Source organism: Sorex araneus, chromosome X (genome assembly GCF_027595985.1).
Source record: "Sorex araneus isolate mSorAra2 chromosome X, mSorAra2.pri, whole genome shotgun sequence".
NCBI lineage: Eukaryota > Metazoa > Chordata > Mammalia > Eulipotyphla > Soricidae > Sorex > Sorex araneus.
In genome coordinates, this window is record NC_073313.1 from 320,418,446 (window position 1) to 320,436,668 (window position 18,223).

The 18,223-nt window shown below is 34.9% G+C and overlaps 1 pseudogene; it reads left to right on the forward strand.

Moving 5' to 3' along the window:
• Positions 1-3,813: 3,813 nt before the first annotated feature.
• LOC129400272 (U1 spliceosomal RNA) lies at positions 3,814-3,948 on the forward strand (annotated as a pseudogene).
• The last annotated feature ends 14,275 nt before the right edge of the window (positions 3,949-18,223 follow it).

The window sequence follows — 18,223 nt, forward strand, 5'->3', positions numbered from 1 at the left end:
GGGCTCCGTTGTTATTCAATTAAGATCTTGGAATATCTTAATCTGTGAGGTTAAGTTGCTTCTGTGGGCTTGCTCTTTCTTCCTGAGGAATGCTTGTGAGGCTATAAACTTTCCTCTTAATACTGCTTTTGACATGTCCCATATGTTCTAGTAACTCACGTCTTCAGTCTCGTTTTTTTTCCAGGAATCTTTTGATTTCCTCTTTGGTTTTCATTCTAAGCCACTGCTTGTTCAGCAGTGAGCTGTTTAATTTCCAGGTGTTGCTTGATTTGAATTTATGTTTCTATGTGTTATACACTTCTATTTTCAGTGCATGATGGTCTGAAAATATTGCTAATACAATAGCTATTGTCTTAATATCTTTATTTTATGGCGGTATGTTTTGTGGCCAGCATGTGCATGTGGTCTATCTTGGAGAATGTTCCATGTCCACTTGAGAAGAATGATGTATTCAGCTTTTGGGGGATGAAATGTCATATATATATGTATATATATCTGTGTGTATACATACACACACACACACACACATTAAACCTCTCTCTTCCATTTCTTCCCTCTGATAAAGTTTGTCCAAGCTGAGCTTGAGTCTGGTTGATCTATTGAGAGATGATAAAGTGGTGTTGAAATCTTTGATTGTGTTGCTATCAATATCTTTCTATTAATAGCAAAGTCTATGAACAGTTGCTTTAAGTATTTTGCTGGTCCCTCATTAGATGCATATACATTTAGTAGTTTGAATTCTTCCTGATGTAAGATCCTTTGATCATTAATAAGTGATCTTTACTGTCTCTTGTAACCTTCTTCAGTCTGAAGACTGACAATAGTATGGCCACCACAGTCTTTTTGAGGGAGTTGTTTGCTTGTAGAATTGTTTTCCATTCTTTGACTTTGAGTCTGTGTTTGCTTTGACTGTTCAGATGTGTTTCTTGCAGGCAGCAGAATGTTGGGTTTGATTTTTGGATCCATCCTGTCTTTTAATTGGTGTATTTGTTTAGCCCATTGACATTGAGAGAGCTTATTGTTAAGAAGGTTTGTTCCATGTTTCTTTAGTAGTTTTTTGTGTTTGGGAGACTTTCTAGTCTAAAAGTAGCCCACTTACTTTTTCCTGTAGCTGTGGTTTTGAGTCTATGAAGTTCTTAAGTTGTTTGCTCTGAAGCTATGTGTTGTTCCTTGAAGTGTGAATGAGAGTCTAGCTGGGTAGAGTATTTTTGGTGAGGCATTCGTCTCTTTGGGTTTTTCCACTGTATCCCCCTCACTGTCTTCAGGCCCAGAGAGTTTCCTTAGATAAGTCTGCTGTAAATCTTAAATCTTCTCCTTTATAAGAAATTTCCTTCTTTGACCTTGGTTCTTTCAGAATGCTATATCTATCTATGGATTTTGTCATTCTGATAAGGAGGTGTCTTGGAGTATTTTTATTTGGATTTCTTTTAGCTGGTACCCTACGAGCCTCCTGAATCTACATAAATGTACTCTTGAGCTCTGGGAAAGTCTCAGCAATTATGTCTTTGACAGTTACTTCTACATCAGGGTTTTTTCCTGTCTCTCTGGGACTCCAATGATTCTTATGTTGTTTCTTTTCTCTTCATCCTGATTTCCACTTGATATCTGGTTGTTTTATTTTGACGCTCTTTTCCATTTACTGCTGTTGTCGGGAGATTCTCTGCACCGCCTCTTGGAGCTCACTGATTCTGTCCTCAACAGCTGTTACCCTGCTGTTACCTCAGGCCTTTCATTGAGTTTTTAATTTTACCCTCCAAGTTTTCTAGGTCTGTCATTTCTGCTTGTGTTTTTGTTTGCATTTTCTTATTCCTGTTCTTATATTGTCTTAGATTTTACCAGCAGTGCCTTCCATTGCTTCGTTGAGCTCCTTATGCATAGTTAACAGCTCCATTCTAAATTTCTTATTTGAGAGGTTGTGTAGTTCAGTATTACTGTATGATTCATCTGGGCTATCAACTTCACTCACTAAGTCTGGTGAGTTTCTGCATTGTTTTATAGAGGTGACCATTGTGTTCTGTAGTTTTTTTCCTAAGTGTTATTGTATGTTTTGGCCCCTGCAGTTGGACTGTCTTTGTGTATTACCATGGGTTATGGATAGGTAAAGACATGTGAGGCCTGGGTTAACTAATACAAATAGGTTAACCAATTCAAATGTTGGGCATAGATGAAGTAACTTCTTCTGTTTGGGGATTAGAGATTTTAAAGGTATGACATGATGGGGGTTGGAGAAATAGCACAGCGGGTAGGGCATCTTCCTTGCACGCGGCTGACCTGGATTCAAATCCCAGCATCCCATATGGTCCCCTGAGCACGGCCAGGGGTAATTCCTGAGTGCCGAGCCAGGAGTAATCCCTGTGCATCGCCAGGTGTGACACAAAAAGCCAAAAAAATTAAAAATAAAAATAAAGGTATGACATGAGGGGTGGATCTAGGGGCAATGGCTGGCAGAGAAGGACATATCCCAGGCAAGATGCTGGGAAAGGAAGCTTCCCATTGGGTGTTGGGGGGGCAGGTTCAGGCTGGGGGATGGGCGTCACTGGCCACCAGGGTCCACACTCCTGGTTTGAGAAGTCAGATCTGTGCATTGGGCTACTTTATACTTTTAAAAGTATGAAATATTTGTTAAAAATATAGAGACAAAGAAATGAGAATGCCTTGTGGTTTATGAATAGAAAAAATAAACATTATTGAAGTATCAGTGTCACCAAAAGTAATCTCAAATTGAACACAATTATTACAAAATATCAATGCATTTTCCAATGAGATATGATACATCTAAAATCTATACGTAAAGATGAACATCCTGAATATACAAGACTCACGAATCACGAATCACGAAATCCCGTTGATCGTCAATTTCTTGAGCGGGCTCAGTAACCTCTCCATTCGTCCTATCTCTGAGACTTTAGAAGCCTCTCTCCACTCGGCCCTCCCAATGATGTAGCACTGGAGGCTCTTTAAGGGTCAGGGGAATGAGATCCGGCTTATTATTGGCTTTAGCATATGAATACACCATGGGAAGCTTGCAAGGCTCTCCCATGTGGGCAGGAAACTCTCAGAAGCTTGCTAGTTTCTCCCGGAGGGAGAAGTAGATTATAAGATATCGCACTTCTGGGAGCTTGCTTTTAAGTTTCTGGATGTTGGCCGTTGATGGGATTACACACACCTGGGTTCCTCTGCCGGTACCTTCATGCATGAGGCCTGTCTGAACGTGTGGAGAGGGGCCTCGAGTATGGCTGGGACTAGGTTCTGGTGTTCTTTGGCCGCTGGAGCTCTGCTCGGGGTGGGGAGGGAAGCTGGAGCCCATCCCTTCCGAGGGGCCCCGGAGAAGACAGCCAGGCATGCGGGCAAGAGACTGAGAAAATACAAGAAACAATGAGAAAAAGAACTAAATTTCTCTTTCTGACTAAAAATTATATATGCATATATACATAGTGTTATTGCAAAAATATAGTAATAATAACATTGTGACTTCAGAACACAAAAGCACACACATAAACCAATGAAAATGATACAGAATTCAGAAACAAATCCACATACATATGAATATCTAACCACTCTAAATGGTTCACATTTAGAAAAAAGCAAATTTTTCAGCAAATGGTATTTGGAAAACTAAACAATTATATGCAGTAAAAAAAACAGAAACTTAAAACAACAAATCTTAATCACAATTTAACTTTGTTCACAAAAATTATCTCAAAATAACTAAAGATTTTGACTCAAAGTCCATAAAATACACATAAAAATCCCCAGATGATACATCATAGGACTTTAACAACAGAAATATATTTGGACATTCAATTAAAAAAAATACTTACCTGGCAGGGGAGATCCTATGATTATGAAGATGATTTTCCCCTGGGCGAGGCTTATACATTGCACTCTGGATGTGCTGACCTCTGCAATTTCCCCAAATATGGGAAACTCACTGCATAATGTGTAAGCACTCTCCCCTGAAAGAAAAAAAAAAGCAAGAAAAACAAAAGTCATCATAAACAAATAGGACTACATGAAATTACAGTGTTATTACACAGCAACAGTATTACCATAAAGGGGCCAGAGCGATAGCACAACGGGTAGGGCTTTTGCCTGGCATGCGGCAGACCCAGGTTGGATCCCCGGCATCCCATATGGTCCCCCAAACACCGCCAGGAGTAATTCCTGAGTGCAAAGCCAGGAATAACCCCTGAGCATCGCTGGGTGTGACCCAAAAAGCAAAAAAGAAAAGTATTACCATAAAAATAAAAGTGCAATCTAAAAATTGGAAGAAGGCATTTGCATGTCATATATCTGACAAAACATTGGAAGAAGACATTAACATGTCATAAATCTGACAAAAAATGGAAGAAGACATTTTTATGTCATATATCTAATAAATCATTAAAATTATTTTAGAAATTCTTTATTTTAAATTAAATGTTGCTATTTATTAAATATGAAGACAAATTTGCATGCTAATAGGATGGTTGTGTTTATTTATTTTTACTTAAAATTGAATCTGGATCACCCTATCTGCTATACTGTCACTTCGGTCCTATATTAATATTTTTAATTTCAATTGAGTATGGTTTATATGGCAGAATCTTGAACAGCAGAGTCTGGCAAGCAACCTGTGGCGTATTTGATAGGCCAAAAATAGTAACAATAATGGGCCTCATTCCCCTGACCCTGAACACAACAGGGATGAATGAGACATTACTAGCACCCACTCGTGCACATTGATGAGCAACAGGATGACAGTGATACAGTGATATCTGACAAATGGCTAATATTTAAAATATACAAATAATTAAAACAATTCAGCAAAAAAATAAGCAACCCAATTAAATTCGGACAAAAAATTAAATAGAAACTTCTCCAAAGTAGACATAGCAATGCCTAAAAACACATGAACAAATTATTAACATAACTTATTGTGAGGAAATGGAAATAAAAACCGCAATGAAACTTCACTTTACACTGGTGAGATGACCTGAATTCTAATTCAGACTGCCTTGGTCTCTGAGAATCTGGAACACACTTGTCATGATTCTTATATTTCTAGGTATTATTAGTTGTCCCTCTTGTGAGCAAAGTGAGAAATTTCCTACATTATTATCTAAAGGTGGTAGTATTTTATGCTAGAGAATAATTATTTTAAATATTAATATAATAGTTTGCTTCAAAGTACACATACTTTTCAAATGTTTGAATTTTAATGTGTCATTCTGAGTTATCTTAAAATATTTGTAGATATGTAAACTTTCAAATTATTTTAAAATATATTAACTAGGAGATTTTAGGTACACAGAACTCTGAGTAACATGTCCCTAAAACTAGTTCATGAATCTACATAACGTTTACCCATAAATTTTCAGAGAAAAAAATCATAATTTAAGCATGGCTAGCTGAGTTGGTTAGCAGTGATTTGAAGTAAATATAAGTCTCACTTTCCTCAACACTTTAGAATTCTTACATTCATGTACATACAGAGTCTCTTTAATCCCTTTAAAATTGAGATAAATAATAGGATAATTTTTCAGGAAATCCATTGTCCATATGTTTGATGCTTTATGAAAGTCAGAAGTGAAAAGATTCCAACCAGAAACTATAGTTGGAGTAGATTTCAAAGTTTTGGCAGCTACTAAAGTTATTTTCTTGGTGAGAAATATATTTGGTAGGAATACATTCATTTGGAGCCAAAGAGAAATTTCTTCTAGATTGTATTGAAACTCTATGAACAGAAGTTAGAGAAAGAATGAAAATCAACAGAGCTCTCATGTTCTCCTTTGAAGAAAATTATGTTCCATAATCATCATTTTATTAGATTATATACTGAATGCTCTTAAACCAAAGTGATAATAAAATTTAACATAATTTCCATAAAATCAAATTTATTTCATCATACTTAGCAATAAAGTTGCAAAAAAATCAGGTATATTGTTGTCTATCTTATTAACTTATACTATGGAATAAAACTGCACAAAATTAATCTTTATTATACCAATGACTTAATTTTATATTTCTAATTCTCCAGTTAAAATAATGATGGTGCAAAGAATTAAGTCAAATAAAACATGATATATTTAAAAGCTGTATGTCAAATAGCACTGTAGCACTGTTGTCCCATTGTTCATTGATTTGCTCGAGCAGGCACCAGTAACGTCTCCATTGTGAGACTTGTTGTTACTGTTTTGGGCATATTGAACACGCCATGGGGAGCTTGCCAGGCTCTGCCGTGCAGGTGGGATACTCTCAGTAGCTTGCCAGGCTCTCCGAGAGGAACGGAGAAATTGAAACCGGTGTTCCACATACAAGGCAAACTCCTACATGCTGTGCTAAAGCATATACTCCAGGCCTTGGAGCCCAGTCCTAGCTCTGGTAACTTCTGACTCAGCTATTGATGGACTTTCAAGCATATTCCCTGGCAAAGACTGGAAACTGGAAGACGTGGAGAATTTGTGTTCCCCGTAACTTGGGATACTCAGGATTGATGGAGGTTTCTGTGTTGGTGGAGGGTGTTTTCTGCTACAGTGCTGTAGCAGGGGCAGGGCAGCCTGGCAAATTCAGCTTTGCCAAGAGGGGCCCTATCACGTAAGTAAACCAGTAGCCTGTTTGGACAACATGACCTTCCTAGGGTCATGAAGTAAGAAGTGTGAACAAGGACATAGATATATATATATGTATATGTAACATAAATATTACAAATTCAAAAAACAAAAGGTTTTGTTTTTCAAAGTCCTTTTTTACTAAATACTATGGGAAGTTCACTTAAAAATTATTAACTGTACAGCACAACAAAACTTTGCATTTCAATGTATTACTTTAAGTCAAATCAAGACTAATTCAATAAAATTTTCCTAAGCAAAAAATAGATAACATAAATTGATGGCAGCTTGGATTGATGGTTGGATGATAAATAAAATACATATATTATAAGCTTCATACTAATCAATGTATATCTATGACAATAACCAGATTATATTTGTGCGAATATATGATTTTGAAATTAAGCAGTATTGTGCAACTGAATGAATTAATAAAATATCAAGATACTCAAATAAGCCCAAAGTATCCTCGTTATAAAACTTGACATCCTGCAGTTCTATTTTCAGCCTGTTTTTCCCATGCATTGGTACTATACAAATTCTAATGTCAAAATCTCATTCATGCATGAAGACAAATGGGCTTAAACCAAATATTTATTTTGTTGACGGATAGAGGTGTTCCCTGGGAGAGGATTTATTCCAATGTTATAAGGAAATTGCAATTTAGTGGTGAATCTTTTTTTGTGTGTGTGTATGCTCAAACCTTAAACACATATGCTTGGGATTAAATGACTTAAACTTGAATAATGCTGGACCTGGGCATCTAAATACATATGATGAAATAAATAATCATAATTTGGAGAATTGATTGATTCATTAGTAAATTCTTCCAGAGTGAGGAGCACCAAATATCTAACTTGAGAAATATGGGAAGGTAGATATGCCAAAAGAAAATTAGATATGTGGTTGAATATATGGCAATTCTATAGACAAAAGATTGTCTTTTAACTATGGAAGGCAATGTAGGTCCTAGGCAGTAAGCACAAGATAAAAGAGACAGGTAGAAGAAGTAAAGATATTAACTAGCATAGATATTAACTAGCAAAGTCAATATCATATGCTCATTAATTAGCATGATGTTAACCATGCATATTAATTAGCGCCGATTGAGAAAATTACACAATTATATGTGTTATTCACATTAGAAATAGTGACCTATATCGTTTATAATTCATAATGAGTGTAGATAGGGAAAGTATTACATTATTTTTATATCTTAAAGAAAAATTTTTCAAATACTTGTAAAATTTAAATAGTACTCAAATATGTTAAGATGGTTTAAAAAGGTAAATAATTGCAAGTATTGGGAAGCCATTAAAATTGCTAATATAATCTTGAAACTTTCTGCTTCAATGTCATAATCTCATGCAATAAATCATGCTACAAATAAATTCTTTTCATCCATAATGAATTATGTTTTGTGTACATTGACTATACAACAACAATCAAAAATTGCTGTATCGATGAAGTCATATCATAATGTACTGTAGATGTCTTGAAGGAACATGAACAATGCATCTATAATAAAATAAGTTGCAACATTAGGAATTCAAACAAAATAAATATGTACTAAAGCTAAAGTTGCACAAAAAATTTTGATAGATTTATTACTAATTTACTATTTCTACAAAATCTGGAAAATGAAATATGGAGAGATGTTTAGAGGTTATTACTGTTTTATATACATTTATTTACAGACTCATTGTAAGGAGTGGCAATTGAAACCACTCCAAAAGCTCTGGAGGGTTCTCAGGTTATTACTGGCTCTGTGCTCTGTGCAGAAATGACCCCTGGTGGTGTTAAGAATACCTGAAGCAAGCATTTCTTGTACTATTTCTCCAGTCTTTTAGCTTGAGGCTCAGTCAAAGTAATACCTTCCCCCAACCCAGAATTTAATTGTAAGAATCCTTTCTCAGTAATAAAAAAGGGCTGGAAGAAAATGTATACAAGTTAAAATGAGATAAACATCAAAACATCAGCATATTTATCAGAGATACCTATTTACTATTAGATGTTCTAATAACAAAGAAAAAAAAGTAGACAGAAACTAAAAGTTTAAGGGCTGGAGCAATAGCACAGCAGGTAGGGCGTTTGCCTTGCATGCGGCTGACCCGGGTTCGATTCCCAGCATCCCATATGGTCCCCTGAGCACCGCCAGGAGTAATTCCTGAGTGCAGAGCCAGGAGTAACCCTGTGCTTCACCGGTGTGACCCAAAAAGCAAAAAAAAAAAAAAAAAAAAAAAGTTAAAAAATAGAAAAAAAGAAACTGAAAGTTTATTCCTGTCCACAGCAGCCATTCACCTAAGTTTAAAAAGTGTAAAATAATGCACAACCTGACTAGTTCTGCTCCAAAAATTAAATAGACAATGCCATGTTGGAAAGTCAATGCTATGGTAAAAAGAATGGCATTTTTAAATATGAAAATGGTTCCCAAAGAATATCCTGAGTGCTTCTCAATATACCAAGCAACTATGTCTCTGTTGGGAGTGTCTGTAAAGTGATAGGTTGAGAATCCAGAAGTTTGAAGAGGAGGCGCAAGAATCCTCAGCTCTATAAGCTGATACTTCTCAAGTGCAATCATTGTTCCAATCTGAGAAGAGTTGAATCATGTGGAGAGTTTATAAACAGATACCCAAACAGATGCCCAAACCATACTCTCAGACTCCAGAACTAGAATATCCAGGGTGAGAATAACATGCATGGGTTTCAAATAGCTCACAGACAAAGTTGGCTGCTGCAATCAGTTTTGTTAATCATTACTCTGGGGTGTTGGTTAAAAATTGTTCATTGCTTTAAAATCAACTTAGCTTGACTCAGAGGAAGAAGTGGAAAGATGATAACTAAAGAGTTGGTTACCTTCTCTCTTGTAAGCCCTTGGAGATGATGCAAGGTTTTTGGGTTTTTGGATATCGTTAGACACCTAAAGTTTTAACTATCAGCATGATCCAGTGCCTGTGACAGCAATTGCTGATTCACTGCTACTTTGATTTTCACTCTGTTCCATGTTTAGAGTGAGGTGAGAACCAAACTACATTAAGCAGACAGTCTAGGAAAGAAAGTATTAGTTATTACTAACAGAGCTCTTCCCCACTGCATGATTTAGTAACTTTAGAGCTCACTAGGCTTCTGAGAATAATTGTTTCCATATGCTGATTTCACTCCCTCAGCTTTTATTCATGTTTATTGTTGAAATATTTCATTAATACATATTTCCCTAAGTACTTATTTTAAATCACATCTACCCAGCAGAGTGTAGATTTCTTAATTTAAAACTATAATCAGGTAATTATGTTCCACATCTATATTTTATTATTGTGTTTAAACAAACCAACTCTATAGTTAACATTTACTGGGGCCTAAGCAATAGTATAACAGTTACGCACTTGCCTTGAGCTTTGAGCTAAAATACTTATCAAAGTAGAAGAAGGATAGAAAAAAGCTGGTTTTCTAAGTATATATTCATCTTTATCTATTTACATCAAGTGTAAGAAGTAATTTCTAGAAGTTTTGTCTAATAATCTATATTGGATTTTCACTTGTGTCCTAATAATAAAGTGACATTATTGTAACATTTATAAAAATATATGATGGTGCAGTTAGTATAATTTGTTTAGCAGCTATCTTTTGGCCACACTATAAACTCCATTTATTAAGGAATGTGTTCATGTTTGATTTTCTCTAATTGTTCTTAAGCCTGAGTTTGGCATATGATAGATGTGAAAAAGACATTTGTAGAATAACTATTTACCACTGTTATTTTAATATTTGTCTTCATTAATTTTCTTAGATTGCTTATAGGAGATACTCTGATTAGAAAATATTTCCTTTTACCTCACAGTAAGAAAGCTCATTGACTATTCTTACCCCATCTTTATGAGACTTAATGAGAGTTTACTGAATTTATTCCTACTTCAACAGGTAAGAGGCTTAAAATAGTCCAACTATAAAGGGCAAGGGGCAAGCTTTCTTCCTTCTTTTCTGAGAGAAATTTTCTCCTCTTTTTTCCCCCAACAAAGTTAGCACAATTCCTCTTCTGTTGACTCTGGTTATTTCTGAATAACCTTATATCCTTGAGATGCTGACTCTGATTAATTCCCTAACTACTTCTTGACCCTCTGTCTACTGTACATGGTAACACAAAGTAAAATTTGATAATACAGTGTCAGACTGGATAACTGAGAGAGTAATAGGAATGTTACTGTAGTCACATAATTTTCTCATAATTAATAAGTTACACTTACTTTGTATTGATGACTTTAAGTCCTTATGATGTCTTTATTGATGGCTGATATTTCAGAATTACCTTTTCACAATTATTGTGAAAAGTTTAAGGATTGGAGAAATCACAGTACTCAGAAAACAGATAATTAAATAGCATCAATAGGGAGAGTGATTATTTACTATACACTGTTTTTACAGAAATATTTTTTTTCTATTCTTGATATCCCTAAGTTAAAATACTCCTAAGTTAGTTTATGGCATCCTTGCCTTCGTCCTTGGTCTTTTCCTGATTGTGACTGTCTTGATTTGTAAATTGTAAAGAACAACTTGGTGATGACATAAAGAAGGCAAGTTCTCCTCCATTTGGAAGAAGCATAATGGGATTATTCTGACAGGGGTGGCTCTCTCAAGTGCGTTCATTCAGTTCCCTGTAAGAACCCAAGGAGGAGATTGTGAAAACCTCTGGTACATGGCTAACAAATCAAAGATATGGGTAAAGAACTGGGTATGTGACTAGCATATAAATTGTCAGGGGTCATCTTTTACAATGAACCTTTAACCTGAAAAATACGTGTACTGTCCAAGTAGAAATTGAGTCAGTAGAAATTATTAATAACCAAAATTGAGTTGAATTGAAGAACAAATATCTGGTATCTAGAGAATTACTTTATAGTGTCTGGGAAACCTCTTCTATTTTACGGTCTAGTCGTGCAAAATTAAGTATGAAATCAAGTGATATGGGTACCCCTCACTCATATCATATCTCTCCCTCATCACTGTTATAACTGAAGCCCTGATGCCTGCTCACCCATTACTTCTTCTCTTCTTCTCACCTTGGTTTATTTCCTTCTCTGTCCATCTCTTTTCTGGGTTCAATTCAAGAACCATTTCATAGTATGTCAAATTTGTTTCTCTGTCCTCTATCAGGCGGCTGGAGTGATAGCACAGCCGGTAGGACTTTTGCCTTGCATGCGGTCAACCCGGGTTCCATTCCTCCATTCCTCTTGGAGAGCCCGGCAAGCTACCAAGAGTATCCCACCTGCACAGCAGATCCTGGCAAGCTACAAGTGGCGTATTCAATATGCCAAAAACAGTAACAAGTCTCACAATGGAGATGTTACTGGTGCCCGCTGGAGCAAATTGATGAACAATGGGAGGACAGTGTGACAGTGTGTGTGTATGTGACAGTCCTCTATCAGGTAGTAATGGGGCAAATTATGTCCCCCCATTCATTTTGCTAAATATTAAGTAGGCTCTTGCATACTTCTTTCTGTGTTTTATTATTGCATATTTCCCACCCCTTTTCATATGGTAAGTATATGTGCACTTGGCAAGTGTCCAAGGTTGCAAATTCCTTGATGTACTAAGTGGAATTTCTGCAAAGTCAGTTTTATTATTCTATAAGGATATAAATCACTGAAAATTACAATTAGGTAGAAAATAATTTTTGTGTTCTTAGATTACTTTATCAAATTTTGGTGCTGCTTGTATTTCACCAATTCAGCTTTGTTGAGTTGGTTTTTTGGTTTTGGGTTTTTTTTTTTTTGGTGGGGGAAAACTAATTTCTCTGGCAGTATCTTTTTCTTTGGCTGAACCAGTAAATTCTGTGCAGAGAAAGAGATTAAAAGAGATTAGGGAAAACAGAGAAAAATTGGAGGCAATTCTACTGTTCACAGATATAGAAGTTGAAATGAACTGTAAAAAACAGCTGAGGCAAAAAGTTGCATATGATATCGAAAGCAGGTTTATTTGTGATGCCAAAATTTTTAGGCACTATATCTTCTGGTGGGTCAATGGATAAATTGTGCATTGTGATAATAGATTACTCACTGTTAAACAGAAATAAACTGTAAAACTATGACAAAACATAGATGAAAGTTATATTCCTGTTACTAAGTAAAAGGATCAAGTCTGAAAAAGTCACTATTTATATAAATTTTACTATATGATAGTTTAAGATGCAAAATGGGCTTAATGTAGAATAATATCATTAGGTTCATTCACATAATTTCAGTTCCAGTACCTTCTAATTAGTTAATATTAAATTGTACTTATTTAATATGACCTTTTTTATATTTAACTGCTGATGAAAAATCAAGGTGATTAAAAAATCAAATCTAAATGTATTGTATTAAGATGTATGGGACAAAAGTTGATACATATACACAGAGTAAATTATCAATGATTTCCAGGAGTTGGAAGGGGGAATAAATTAATGGGTACAATACCTATATTTTTATAACAGTAGTAGACAGGTAGAAATGAATATACCTTTGATGAAATCCACAAAATGTCCATCTTAAGTGAACTCTGATGTAAAAACTGATATGACATGTCAATGTAAGTTTGGTGACAGTAAAAATAATTCTTTAACAACAAAATTTTAAAGGAATTACCTGCAGTTTTAACACCATATTAATGATAAAAAATGGACATTTTTCTCTTAATTATGAATGTGTCTATATTTTCCATGGTAAATAAGAAAACTACTGCACTGAAATAAATGTAATAGTGTCACATAGCCTTTTGTTGCTAATTTGTGATTCTTTCACTGGGTATTTGGCTAGTCTGCTTAAAATCACAACTTTCTGGGAGGTAAATAAATTATTGCAAGAAAGTTAAAATACTTGTTTTATCAGTATGCACTATAGTTCAATATTTATGACAAAATTACTTGTGTAAGACTGAATTGTATAATTATTTTTGATAAAGCATTGGGCTGGAGCGATAGCACAGTGGTAGGGCATTCACCTTTCACACGGCCGACCCATGTTTGATTCCTCCGCCCCTCTCAGAGAGCCCGGCAAGCTACTGAGAGTATCACGCCCGCACAGCAGAGCCTGGCAAGCTATCCGTGGCGTATTTGATATGCCAAAAACAGTAACAATAAGTCTCATGATGAGAGATGTTACTGGTGCCCGCTAGAACAAATCGATGAGCAATGGAATGACAGTGACAGTGATAAAGTGTTTATACATAGTGTTCTCAGTTTATGTAACACATATAATAATTACACTATTATAATAAGGAATCAATAAAGAACAGATTAATTGAGCCTGTCTGGGAGTGATTCCTGAGTGAAGAAACTAATAATATGCCCTAAGCACCCCAACTGTGGCTCAAACATAAAAAAAAATGTAAACAAGGAAGGAATACAGAGTCTGGTAGATAATGTAGTGATTAAGATTAAGGCTCTTGCCTCATGTGGCTAAATATGATTTGATTTTCACACTGCATGTGGACAGACCCTGAGCATCTTCAGGAGTAACTGCTGGGTAAACAGCCACGAATAAGCTCTGAGCACCCACCACACACACTAACCCTAACCCACACCTCTGCCTCACTCTGGTGTGAGCCAAACTTCCAATCCCTACCCAAAAATAAAGTACACATTCAAAGAATATGTAACAAGTTTATGAAATTCTATTCTTTCCCCAAAGGTACGTTATTAAGAGCTCATTATTAATTTAAAATTCACGACATTACATAAACCTATTCTAATAAGTTGAATTAATTTGGGCTCTTCTTTTTTATTCTTTATTAATATTTTATTGAAAATCTTTATTTAAAATGCAACTCTTATATCTATAAATAATAATACTTTTACTAACTTTACTTTCTAAATAGTAATTTAATTTTATAATAATCATAATTGCTATATGAAAGGAAGGGTTGTTTGAAAATTCATACACAAAATTTACAAATTTAATATTATTACAAGTTTCTTACAATAAGGAAAACTTGAAAATTAAAAGCTATCATTAACAATTTACCTATTAAATAAATATTATATTGACATAATATGGTGTTATTCTAGAATCTTTATTGATTTCTAAAAATGTTCACATAAATTGTTATATTTTTAAAAATATCTTAAAAGTGCTTATGTAGATGTTATATGTATGTAACATTTAAATATAATTTTAAGATATATGTACTACATTATTTACATTTAGGGATATATATATCTATGTTTATATATAAAATATACTTATTAATCATCTAAACTCTATGAGGTCTCAGAGCTTATTGCAGGGTATTGATTTTCAGAGTAGCACAATCTCAAGCAGTTGAAAGTGTGGAATGAATAGGAACAAAGAAGAATTTGTTATGATGAAAGCCCTGTGTCTTCCACCAATCAAGCTGGAGTTGCTGAATCTAAAGTGGTGATGCATTGAACCAAAGATTTAGTCTTTACATTTCCGACTAAAATACCTATTGGTTGTTATCTGCTCTTAGAAGGATAAATAATAAACAAGAGACCAATACTATGAGTGAGGCAGGTTTATTTTTTAGTTTGTTAAACCGTAAAATAGCAAACATTGAGGTATAAATTGAGTGACTGCATTAGAATCCCATTAAAGCATACCGAGTCTAATCTACTTAAAAATATAAATTTTAATCATCCATGGAAATTTTCTTTTAACATAAGAGTTTGTCTTAAATAACAAAATATGAAATAGGTATGCAAGTGAATATTTAACTTTAAATAATAGAAAACGAAATAAATTTTACTTTTTAATGTTTGATCACTGAATAGTGCCAGAGAAATGTGTAATTTCTCATTTTCTTGGTTCTTAACAAAACTGAAGACATACCTGATTTTTATATAATTGAAAAACTTTCTTTTACAAAGTGAAAAATATGTTATAGAAAGCTCTGAGTATATTCATAATAAATGTGTTTGGGGGTAGCTGACTGAGTTTCCATCCCTGGATCCCTAAACAGTTCCCAGAACCGAGACAGGAGTGATTCTGAGCACAGAGCTGGGGTGAGCTCCCTCCAAAAAACCAAAACTAAACAAAGGAGAGAGAGAGAGAGAGAGAGAGAGAGAGAGAGAGAGAGAGAGAGAGAGATTATAGAGAGTATTATTCAAAGTATACAATTTTCAACAAATATAAGAAGTGCAATACAATTCAATATAGTACAGTACAGTATAGCACAGTATAATACAACACAGAAAATTTTACTTTCTTTTATGATATAATATTTCCTAGATAGTGTGAGAACAGCGAGAAAAGTATAAGTATTATGTCAGATAGACTTGTCACTTACTGGCTGAAAAGAAAAATCCTAAAGAATTTGAGTTCTGGGGCCGTAGTGACAGTATGGAGAGTATGGTATTGGCCTGGTAATTTGCTGGTTTATATCTCCGCCACCTCATATAGTCCCCCAAGTCCACCAGGAAGTGCAGAGCCAGGAGTAAGCCCTGGGCACCTCCATGTGTGGCTCAGAAACTAACTAAAAAAATTTAAAAAAAAACAATGAAAACAAACAAACAAGCAGACAAACTCCTAAAAGAGGTAAGACAAGTTTAATAATAAAACATGAACTATCATGTATGTTTCTTTTCAATGACTTATTTTTATTTTCATTTGTTTATACAGATTTGCTAGTCATTTTTTAGGAAATATATTGATAATTCAGTGAAAAAATAGTTTTAGTAACCACCAACATAACTGTATTGTTGCTCTAACTCATGGGAAATCAAGAATCACTCATAACATCTCATTTTTCTGTTTTTACCAATTGTCTTAACCATTAGATAAGGGTACAGGAAAGTAACTACAGGAGCTTTAGAGTTCTTCCTACAATGAATTGTTTCAAAGGCAGATATTTGTACCCAAGAGCATAAAATAATATAAAACCTGTACATATTTCTGATGATAAATACTAAGGTTCAGGAAATCTCTAAACAGTATAATTCAAGTTGTACAGATATATATCTCAAAGGAAATAAAGGTTATATAAATGAGAAAAGTGAGTCCACATAAATCAATGTATTTGGCTAAGATCAAAGAGTTTTTAAGGGGCTTAGTCAGACCTGAACAAGGCTATGTCTTATAATCTACTAAAAGAAAAGTCAGTGCTTATGAAATTATGTGTTCCGTAATATTAGAAATAAGATAGAGTTCTGAAATAATATATATTATCACAGCTTTTGTCAAAATGTTGAACATTGTCGTTCTGTGATTTATTGTTTTGGATCCTCCTCATCGAAGAGATACAACCATTCAAAATGCTATCAAATCACAACAGTCCACTTGCAATTTTCCAATATAAAGGCCTGGGAATTTTCCACACTACTTTGTATATTTGAAAGTAAATTAGTATATTAATTTGTTTCTTTTATTTCTATACTAGTATTTTACCAATTATTTTGCTAGAGTTCTTTTTTGTAATGTAATAAGATGAATATCAACATGGTACATAATTAAATTAACCTAAATCTAAGATATTTTTAAAAACTTGACATAGTGAATACTTATAGTAATTGACACTAGGAGGTGTCACTGTCAGTGTCATTCCCTTGCTCATTTATTTGTTTAAGCGGGCACCAGTAATGTCTCTCATTGTGAGACTTATTGTTACTGTTGTTAGCATATCCAATATGCCACGGGTAGCTTGCCAGGCTCTACCGTGCTGGTGGGATACTCTCAGTAGCTTGCCAGGCTCTCTGAGAGGGGTGGAGGAATCAAACACAGGTCAGCAATGTGAAAAGTGAACGCCCTACCACTGTGCTATCGCTCCAGCCCAACATTAGGAAAATTATATTATTACTATGAACATGTACCTACAAATATATAGAATCTCTGATATTTATACTTTTGAGACTATATGACATAGAAAACTGTAACCTTTATTTACAAGATAAGAAGGTCATACCTGATTATGTTAAAAGATTCTTTCATTTATAGTAATACATTTAATCAGATGCTCTCTTAAGAAATGAATATTTAAATCACACTTGATTCTAGCATACAGAGAGCAGAAGAACATAGAAGAAAAAAATCAAGAGGGAAAGTTAGAATAGATGGATGGGAAGTAACTCGTTGGTGTGGGATAGAGGAGGACAGGGGCCAAGGGCCTCAGATAGATTGGATGTATCTGTTTTGTAGAGGATTGTTATGGCTAAATATTCTAACTGCAGGATAGTAACAATGAAAGCAGGAGGCCCAAACCACAACAACCGAACTTAAAAGTGATCTTGTTAAAGAAGCAGGTTGGGGTTGGAGGTCAAGAAATCTGGAGACTGGTGGAGGGAAGTTGACACTGGTCATGAGTCTCCTGCTGAATATGTATGTCTGTAGCACTGTAGCACTGTCCTCCTGTTGTTCATCGATTTTGCTCGAGTGGGCACCAGTAACGTCTCCATTGTGAGACTTGTTGTTTCTGTTTATGGCATATCAAATACACCACGGGTAGCTTGCTAGGCTCTGCTCCGTGGGCAGGATACTCTTGGTAGCTTGCCGGGCTCTCCAAGAGAAATGGAGGGATCAAACCTGGGTCAGCCACATGCAAGGCAAACGCCCTACCCGCTGTGCTATCATTCCAGTCTATATATGTCTAAAATTCAATTATAAAAACTTTTGTAAAACAATGTGTCTTTAAAAAATTAAAATTAAAAGGAC